Source organism: Haematobia irritans, chromosome 1 (assembly GCF_050003625.1).
Source record: "Haematobia irritans isolate KBUSLIRL chromosome 1, ASM5000362v1, whole genome shotgun sequence".
In the NCBI taxonomy this organism is placed as follows: domain Eukaryota; kingdom Metazoa; phylum Arthropoda; class Insecta; order Diptera; family Muscidae; genus Haematobia; species Haematobia irritans.
Genome location: NC_134397.1, coordinates 106,162,697 through 106,172,286, shown reverse-complemented (window position 1 = coordinate 106,172,286; position 9,590 = coordinate 106,162,697). Strand labels below are relative to the sequence as shown.

Below are 9,590 nucleotides of genomic sequence, written 5' to 3'. Positions count from 1 at the left end.
GTTTTAAATAAAAATCTTAATAAAAAGCAAAAAACATATTTCTCAGTGCATTTATTCATTAAACATATTATGGGAATTTAGTAAACTACATACTTAAACAAATATCATTGTAATTGAATGAAATGAAATGAGAAGACCAATCACTTTGTCATTTGAACTCAATACAGAAGTAATTGGTATTGGAATTGATTTACTGTACAAAATTTAATAAACATAGAACTCAGTTCAATTAAAATCGTATTTTAAAAGTAGCATATATTCAAGTACTAAGGTATTTAGATTGATTATTGCCTCATTTGAATGTCATGACAAATTCCAATTACGTTTCTACTCAACACAAATATGCCATCATTTAAAAATAATTTTACGACGAACTTACAATTTTGGTAATTGGATTTATGATTTTTGTCATAAACTGAAAATCAAATACAAAAATAATTGAAATTACAATTTTCGTATTTGATTCAAATATTCACTTTTTTCTGTGTGGAGATCTATACTAAAGGCTGTGGAAAACTTCATTCGCCCGAACTGAAACATGTACAGTCTAGGCGTGTGTAGATTTGTATCTGGCGTTTTCTTTTCAATGGTTCTGTTATTCAAGTTCGCTAATTGTTCATATAGCTCAAATAATAATTAATTGTAAATGAAGGTCAAGTTTTATATCCTTTTGGTCAATTTTATGGCATAAGGGCGCTACTATGTTCGTTTTTCGCTTTCCGCGGTTACTTTATTAAAATAGTGCTATTAAAATCAGATAATTTAACTAAATTAATACACATTATTTTTTTGAACTAGATTTGATTAAACTTGAACAGGAATATATTTGTTTTCATTTAAAATTTTGATTGTTTTAGAAAAAGTAATCTCGAAAATAAAGTAATTTTCAACTCGAAAACCGAATGTTTGCCAGAAGTGGAATATTAGGATTAAGCTATATAAGAATATGAATCGATGTGAACCACACTTGAAGCACCAAATAAAAGATTTTGGGCTCGACAGGATAGATATATGATTGCCAGCATTGGGTTCTTTTTGTGGACTATGAATGTCAGGCAATTTATTTAATAGGGCCTAGAAGTTTTTTTTGGAAACTGATATTTCTTTTATTTCTAGGAAAAGAAAATCGTTCCGAAAGTAGTATGGCGTATGGTGGAAAATGGCGAAATGAGAAGTTAGTTGCAAGTGGTACTTTATCGATAAGATTTAGGAAGTGATCAGAGTGGGTTCGAGATGATGCATGAATTAGGTAGTAGGCATGACACGTTTGAGGAACATGTGAATTCGAAGTTTTCAGACATGTTGATTTGGGCTAAGAATTCAAATCGAGGAATTACTTAGATAGGAATCTCAGAGGAAATGAAAACGAGTAATATCCTCGACAGTGAGATGTCAGGTGATATTTCGTATCTATGTCATGTTGAGATCGGGATTTATTCATAAATTTTTAGTAATTACTCCGAATAAACGGAGGTATGAGCATTTTTCATAGGTAACACCATATCAATTCGATAATGAATCCCATCTTCAACATTAATTCAAATAACGTTGAAAATTGCTTGCTAGCGACAAATTTTCCAATAGGTTTGAAGAATTAAAATGATATTTAGTATGGAAAGTTGTTGCTAATATGTTGAGAAATCGAGCTAACGTGTTGAATTCTAGTGTTGAGGGTAATGTCTGTTTGTTGTGGAGAACGCGATTTTCTCAAATTGAATATTACCCTAATCCTTTGAAAACATGTTTGAAAAATGATTGAAAGTAAATATTTTTCAAACGTTCGTGTGTGTTGGGTGATTTAAATAATAGGGGTGGCAGGAGTGACCGTTAATTCGAATTGGTAGTATTAATTCACGATAGTCCATATCAACCCTGGTGGAGAAAATGCCGAGGACAGACATTTGCTTTTGGAGAATAAAAGGAAAATATGGCCGAAAGAAAATGAGAAAAATGGTCGATCATGGAAAGTTGGCGTCTGGTGAGAGGGGGTATATAAGCCAATGGCAAGAGATGAAGTAGCCATTGCTGAGTGGACAGCGACAGTGGGAAATCATTTGAATTGAAATAAAATATTAAAAAGAAACAGCATAGTTGTGTTGATAAAAGTTGCATGAATGTGTTTATTGATTTGTTACGATAATAATATTAATTAATAAATATTATATTGCAATAATAAAGTGAGTAATACGTTGTCTGTTGAATGCATTAGAGTAGCTTGTTGATTTTCTGTGTATGTTTTTTTGTGTAAATAGAAACATCACCGGCAATTGTGACGTTCACACTGGCCTTCGTTGCTGTACGGAGGGCCAGTGTCTCTTTTTTGGTTTTGGCGGATTGAGTCTCTGGTATCGGCAAAAATCTCCATAGACATAATTTCCCGATTTTTGGACGGACACTACGCAAGCGTGATCATATCATTCCTGGCCAAGTAAGCTGATGTTTGACCGTGGTGGGATTTGAATGAAGATCCATATAAATTGAATTACTGCCACCGTACGGAAAGCTGGAAAGAAGAAGAAACAAGATATTACTTTATTAAAATCCTGACTGCGTAAAACAGGTAAAGAAAGTACCTTACCAATTTGTGTGTGTCCGTTTATATGCTGTAATCGTTGTTCCGCAAACAAATTTTCACCTGAAATACGTATAAAAAAAATAAGGATAAATAATAACCAGGAAATATATATGATATAGTATAAAAAAAGAAGGCATAACAAAATTTAGAAGAAAATCATTGTAGCAGTAGAGATAGGAATATAGTGATTAGTACATAAGTAAAGTTAGGATTTGACTATTTGATTGTAAGGGGAATAATATCTTGGTGTTTTATTGAAATAAAGGCTTAGGGAATCAATTAGATTTCGTAGACCCTGTTCGTTTTGTTTGGCGTTATTACTGCTGGAAGTAAGAAGTGCAGAAAAGTCTGTTAAGAGAGCTCTTTTAATAGGAAAGTAGAGTAAAATATTAGCGCGGATATTTGCGCTGTGAGCAAGGGCTTTAGGAATCGTGTTGTTTGTCCTAAATAGTGAGCCAGAAACTTAGTGTTAGAAAGATATTGTTCTTCACTTGTTTTTTTTATTGTTAATTGGTTTTGTAAATTTTTGAAATTGTAATATTAGGATAAGGAGCATAAAGCGAGTTAGGATTAGTACCATTATCTGTTCTTTAAAGAAACAATAAATTTAGTATGTTGTAATTTATGAAACGAAACAATATGTGTTGGTAATTAACAAATAAGGGGGCAAGGGAATGAGGTAAGTGTGTGAGTTCGGTGTGTGGTATTCGGGGGTCCAATAATCGTGGCGAGGGCAGTTTTGGACCTAGGTTGGGTGGGCGAGCGAGGGGCTCGACATCAAGGCCTCTATATCGGTGTTTTCCCCAGTGTCAGTAAATTTTGTCTTCGTAATTCCCTCTTTTCAATGTTTGTGCTGTGTGTTCAATGTTGGCGGGTTGAGGACTTCGCCCAAAGAGACCGCCATAGCTAGTCGGACGGCCATATTGAACTTTAGAATAAACACGCACATAACAACACACATAGAAAAATTATTACCATACGGGCTCAAATCGATACCGTATTAACATACGGTATCATATCGTTATTGATAGTTAGCCAACTCCGTATGGTACATTATCAATACCGAACTGTAAAGGCGGTACGCAAAGCATGAAAGTACCATACGGTATTATGAAAATACCAATATAGTATTGATATTGATTATGATATAAATATTAATACCTAAGTAGCGGGCTGACCACACATACATATATGTAACTATGCATGTGGCGACACTATGACAAGTCGAACCTTTTCTAAGGTAACGTCATCAAAAGGAGGTAATCCCTCACGAAAGAGATTCAAGGAACGCAGATATGCTTTGTTTATCCTAAAGAAATTAGGATCAGTCGACCCAAGCACGTTGTCGGCTAAACAAAGCGATTCCTTAAAATGGGCTCAAGGAATTCTTGAAGCTGGAAAAAGGGATCGATCACCGAATGAGCTACCATCCTCCAAAAGTGATCAAAGATCGTTTCCTCAGTTGCTAAAGACAGCCTTGTGATGACTATCAATAATAAAGGAGCATTAGACGGTATGGTTCCAAAGCAAAAATGGGGGGAAATTGAGAATGCTTTGTCTGGCGTCTACTCACAGGTGCTGGAAAAGTTTCCCGGCCTCGACACCAAGAGGCATTTGAGGACCAGAGGTCTGTAGAATGTTTTAAAGCTGCTTTGATACTAATTGGTGAAGTTTGGGAAGGAGTTGCTCTACAGTTAGTCGAGAAGAAAGACATACCGGCTAGACCAAGAGCACATGCGTGGATACCTGCAAACCCTCCTGACCCTGAATCTATTTTAAATAGACTGAAACAATGCAATCCAGGGCGGTTACTATGTAACTCGATTCGAAAGTTAAATATTACGAAAACGGATTTTTCCTACCAACTAACTCGAATTGGCAAATACATTTGCTACTTTCGAGTTGCCACATCCGATTATCGGATATTCATACTCTACTTTCGTATGTGCATCACCATGTACTTCGAATTTAGATGTCAAAGTCGCTCGAAAGTAAACATTTGTACTCGTTTGATATTATGTTAACGGAAAAAATTAAAATATTAAATTATTGGCACCAAACGCATAAAAATGTAAGTATTTGTTAAATTTATATATATCAGTAGGTTAATATTTATAAAAATATTTTTTAATAGGGAAAATCCAACAAAGAATGTAAACACCAAACAAAGACAAGTGCTCGTTTTTAGATGGTCTGACCATTTGGATGTGAGTACCACCAACAGCTCCTATTATCCCTGGAATTCCGGACTTGACATAAAACAGTTTGTTGTGCCAAGCCAGCTAAATGGTCTTGACCGATTTGGTGTTGGTACCCACCTTGACCAAGAAACTTAAGTGTAACACCCAAAGACTATTAATAAAGAAGACGTGAGATAAGATTGCTCTTCCTCTTTTTCTTGAAAAAACAGAGATTAATATCATACATGTTCCATGAGACGTTTCAACTTTTTTTTCGGTTTCTCCTTTCATTTTGCATTCGTAACAAAACTTAATTCGCTTATTTTAACAATTTTTTAACTCTTAAACGAACAAAAACACTTTGTGAAACATTTAATTAATAATTTAGTGCAACCGACACAGAAATTTGCGTGAAATGTTGGAGAAAATAGCTAAATAAAAATTGTCTGCATCAAACCAGTAAGTTCGGAGCGCTTTTCCAATAAGTATGATATTAATCTCTGTTTTCTAGTACTAACACTATCAAAACCCATTTCACGTCTTCTTTATTAATAGTCTTTGGTAACACCTAATTTAATTTCAGGTGTTATACCAGTCGATCTCTGTGTTGTTGGCAGCTGTGATCTAATGCTCTCCAACACATAGTTAAGCCGGAAATTTCGCACAAACCTATAAATATAAGTATAAACTCACGAACAACATACATAACACGTTGGTACTTACATTGCATCCGTTAATTGCATAAAATCTACACCATCGCGTAAGATTCTGCGTTCCATTCGCTCATCTTCATTTTCCATCCAAAGGGCAACCGAATCCATTTTTGTAACGCACAAATATTATTTACTTTTTATTTTAATTGTTTTGACATTTCATGTAATAGATGTAGCCAACTCTGAATAAAACATTCGAAAGTACTGCCAAAAATGTTAAGAATTAGTGACAACACTTTTCACTCGATTTAAAACTCTTACATGGTAAGACTATAAATTCGGATCGAATACAACTTTCGAGCTGTTCAAACTTTCGAATCGAGTTACATAGTAACCGCCCAGATCTTCCAACAGCTGATTGGAAGGTTGGCCGTTTGGATGAAGTGGATGGACCAAGACGGCATGCAGTGTTTATATTGAACACTCAGTCTTTGCCACATCTAGCATAGTCCCAGGGCCGTGTATGTTATGGCTTTCATTATATCCAAATGAAGGTGTATAAAAACGATCAGCTAAAGGATTCAGAAATGGACAAGCCTCTGTCTGAATCAGAAGTAAGCGGATCCTCTTGCGAAGTCGAGGGGGATACCAAGACATTTGAAGACATGGATAGATACCGTATGCGTGAGGAGGCTTCTACTGCCCCAGAACTCACCAAAGTTGAACCTATGGTTATTGCGAGAGTCACCGATATCTCTGAAGAGGACATTCTTGATGACTCGATTGAAGCGGCTGATGTGACGATTGTTGAAAATCTCGATGGTCCTACGGATCCTCCAGATAAATCTTCATCATTGTAAGGCTGCATGTGCTGCCTTAAAAGTTCTCCTGATGAAAGGGGACATAGATATAGTTCTTATTCAAGAACCATATGTTTATAAAAACAAAATATGTAAATTAAGTACTCCGGGGTTCAAACTATTGCAGTATACTGGTAACGATGTAAATCGAGCCTGTATAATTGCTAAAAACGAGCTTAACTTGTTTCTGCTTCCTTCAATGTGCAATACAGACACTGTCGTTGCAAGTTTAGAAATAGCCAAATGCAAATATTGGGTATCTTCGGTCTACATGGGACATGACAGGGAGATGCCTCCATATGCCGTTAAGACCTTAGTGGAAGAGTCACTGAAAACAAAGACGAAACTCATTATGGGATGCGATGCGAATGCGGTTGAATATACTGGTAATGAAGTAAATCGAGCCTGCATAATTGCTGAAAACGAGCTCAACTTGTTTCTGCTTCCTTCAATGTGCAATACTGACAATGTCGTTGTCAGTTTAGAATTATCCAAATGCAAATATTGGACATCTTCGGTCTACATGGGCCATGATAGGGATATGCCTCCATATACCGTTAACACCTTAGTTGAGAAATCATTGAAAACAAAGACAAAACTCATTATGGGATGCGATGCAAATGCACATCATAGTATATGGGGAAGTGGTGACATTAATACAAGAGGAGAGTCACTCCTAGAGTTTATTTTGGGTGCTAATTTCGTAGTTTGCAATAAGGGAGATGCCCCAATATTTGTCACTAAAAACAGGCAAGAGGTTTTGGACGTCACCTTGGCCTCGCAAGAACTGAATGAAATGATATCTGATTAGCAGGTTTTAAGTCGCTACATCAGTTTCAAATTAGATGTTCATACCACCAAGTTCCGCCAAATGTTAGGAAAGCTGATTGGAATAGGTATAGGGAATCGTTCAATATGATGATACCGGAAATACCAGAGACAAATATGAGCACTGTGCAAGATATCGAACACGCAGTGGAGAGGATTACTAAGGCCTTCAACATCTCACTGAAAGCTGCATGCCCTAGAGGGAAGCCAAAGGGAAAAAATCGACCACCAAGGTGGTCTACGGAGTTAAGTAATGTGAGGAAATCCTGCAGGAAGCTCTTTAACAAAGCAAAGTGCACCAGAGCTCCTGAGGATTGGAACGCTTACAAGAAGAATCTGAAAGAATACAAGCGAGAACTGAGAAAGGCTCAGCATAAATCAGACGGTCGAACCATGTTCTGGCGGTGCCACAGTGGCTCGGCGGTCGTTTCCTATCGAGGAAATTGTATTGGAATCTAGAATAAAATGGGCGTTAAATAGCTTTGGACCACTCAAATCTCCCGGACCTGATGGAATTACTCCGGCGGAGTTACAAGCAGTGACTGACAGAATCATCCCCTGGTTGTCGGCGATATATATAGGATGTATCAACTTAGCATATAACCCAGGAAAGTGGAGGGAAACAAATGTCGTTTTCATACCTAAAGCGGGAAAAGCCTCTTACTCGAGTGCGAAGGATTTCCGACCAATCAGCTTATCCTCATTCCTACTTAAGACTCTGGAGAGGATGATAGACATTTATCTTAGAACTAGCGTCGATTCACGTTTGCTCTCGAAACGACAGCATGCATACTTGAAGGACAGGTCTACTGAGACCGCTTTGCATGAGCTTTATTGAAAGCTCACTATCTGTCAAAGAATACACAATTGTGGCATTTCTAGACATCGAAGGAGCGTTCAATAACGTTCATCCGAGCTCGATATTAAATGGACTGGCAACTCTGAATGTTGATCCAGGTATACTTACGCTGCTAGACGAACTGCTAATGAGGAGACGTATTTCGGCCACACTAGGACAAGCTAACATACAAAGGTATGTGTACAGAGCAGGGTTGGCCTGTCACAAACTGTGACTTTTGCGACATACATTTGCGACGGTATAATACGTATGTCGCAAAAGTCGTAAACCTACTGTAGAAAACCAAATTTTGAATAGAAGAAATCCTGAAATGTTTTTAATTTAGAATGACAGCATTCGCTGTGAGTTTCTGCAGAAATTTGTGAAAGTTTTCCCATGGTCAAGCCTATTTTCTTAGGTGGTATCGAAATTCCCGTTGGTGAGTGTGCAAAATACCTTGGGGTTATATTGGACTGGAGACTGAACTTAAAGCTAAGAAAGGACGAGAAAATCCACGGTTACCCTGTACTCGTGCAAAAGGCAATAGGGAAAATGTGAGGACTAAAACCGAAAATTGTTAACATTCCTAAGAACTGCAACTTCTTCGCGTATGTGACGTTTACAACTTTGCGACAGTCGCAAACCTAAAAATGTTTGATACAGACCATCTCTGGTACAAAGGCACTCCCCAGGAGGAGTTCTATCACCTCTTCTTTTGAACGCTTTTTTGCTGGATATATAAAAACAATGGAAAATCGTAAATAGGCTTTCAAATTCTGGGGGGGGCTAAAATTTTTCTGGAGGGGTCTAAGCCCCCTCCCCAGAGGCCTTCCTACGCTTATGGGTATGTCTTTGGCTACCTGTAAGCTCTTACTGCGTGAGAAGGCTGTCACGATGGCAAATGTTCGATTAGAGAATTGCAAGGGTTGTAACGACACCAAGCAAATATGGCCCCATTTAAACTTGAACCGCACACTAGATATGCTAGTGTTCTCAAGACGTCAGATATTACTTCTGATATCTGCTTTAACGGGTCGCTGCCTGATAGGCGAATTTGCAAAAACTATTGGTGCGAAGTATAATGACTACTCTATGAGCTGTCATGATGCGGAGGAAAAGGAATCAATTATGTGTGAATGTCCTGCATTTTGTGTAAGGCGTAAGCGAATTTCAGGGGCATATAGCTTTAGATTACTGGCGGACCTGGAAAACGTTAACTTAAGCAGCCTGTTAATGTTTTTGGAACAATCTGGTTGGTTCAACAAAAGAAAATAATAGTGAAGGTTCAGTGGTTAAAACTAGAAGTGTCCATATGTAATAGGTACTTTTAGTTAAATGTGGTATCACTATGGACTGAATAGTCTAAGAGAGCCTGAAACTTAATCGGGCTGCCACTTTAACCTAACCTAACCATGGTTCGTTCGGATGGATGGTGAAAATTCCCCGTGAGATCATGAGACTTGGCAAAGCTGATTCTCCAAAAACTTGTATCACCCGGTTTCATCATCCAGGAAGTTAGACCAGACCATATTTCTATCCTCACTTATTCTGTCCTCGATCTTCCTGTTCAAAAACTTACAGCATTGTTTGTAAAAATTATTTTCCGTGACATTAGGTGTTCTTTGCTGTTTCCTTTTAAATTAATTCCTGGCTCCT

At 37.4% G+C, this 9,590-nt stretch overlaps 2 long non-coding RNA genes across 2 annotated transcripts; one reads left to right on the top strand and one right to left on the bottom strand.

The window, feature by feature from the left end:
* Window positions 1-990: 990 nt before the first annotated feature.
* LOC142221583 (uncharacterized) lies at window positions 991-2,684 on the top strand. The gene is made up of 2 exons (XR_012718134.1): window positions 991-2,177; window positions 2,253-2,684. It is a non-coding gene; the product is annotated as an uncharacterized LOC142221583 (long non-coding RNA).
* On the bottom strand, window positions 2,092-3,523 carry LOC142221582 (uncharacterized). The gene is made up of 2 exons (XR_012718133.1): window positions 2,579-3,523; window positions 2,092-2,503 (listed from the first exon to the last, which is right to left on the bottom strand). It is a non-coding gene; the product is annotated as an uncharacterized LOC142221582 (long non-coding RNA).
* Between the last annotated feature and the right edge of the window lie 6,067 nt (window positions 3,524-9,590).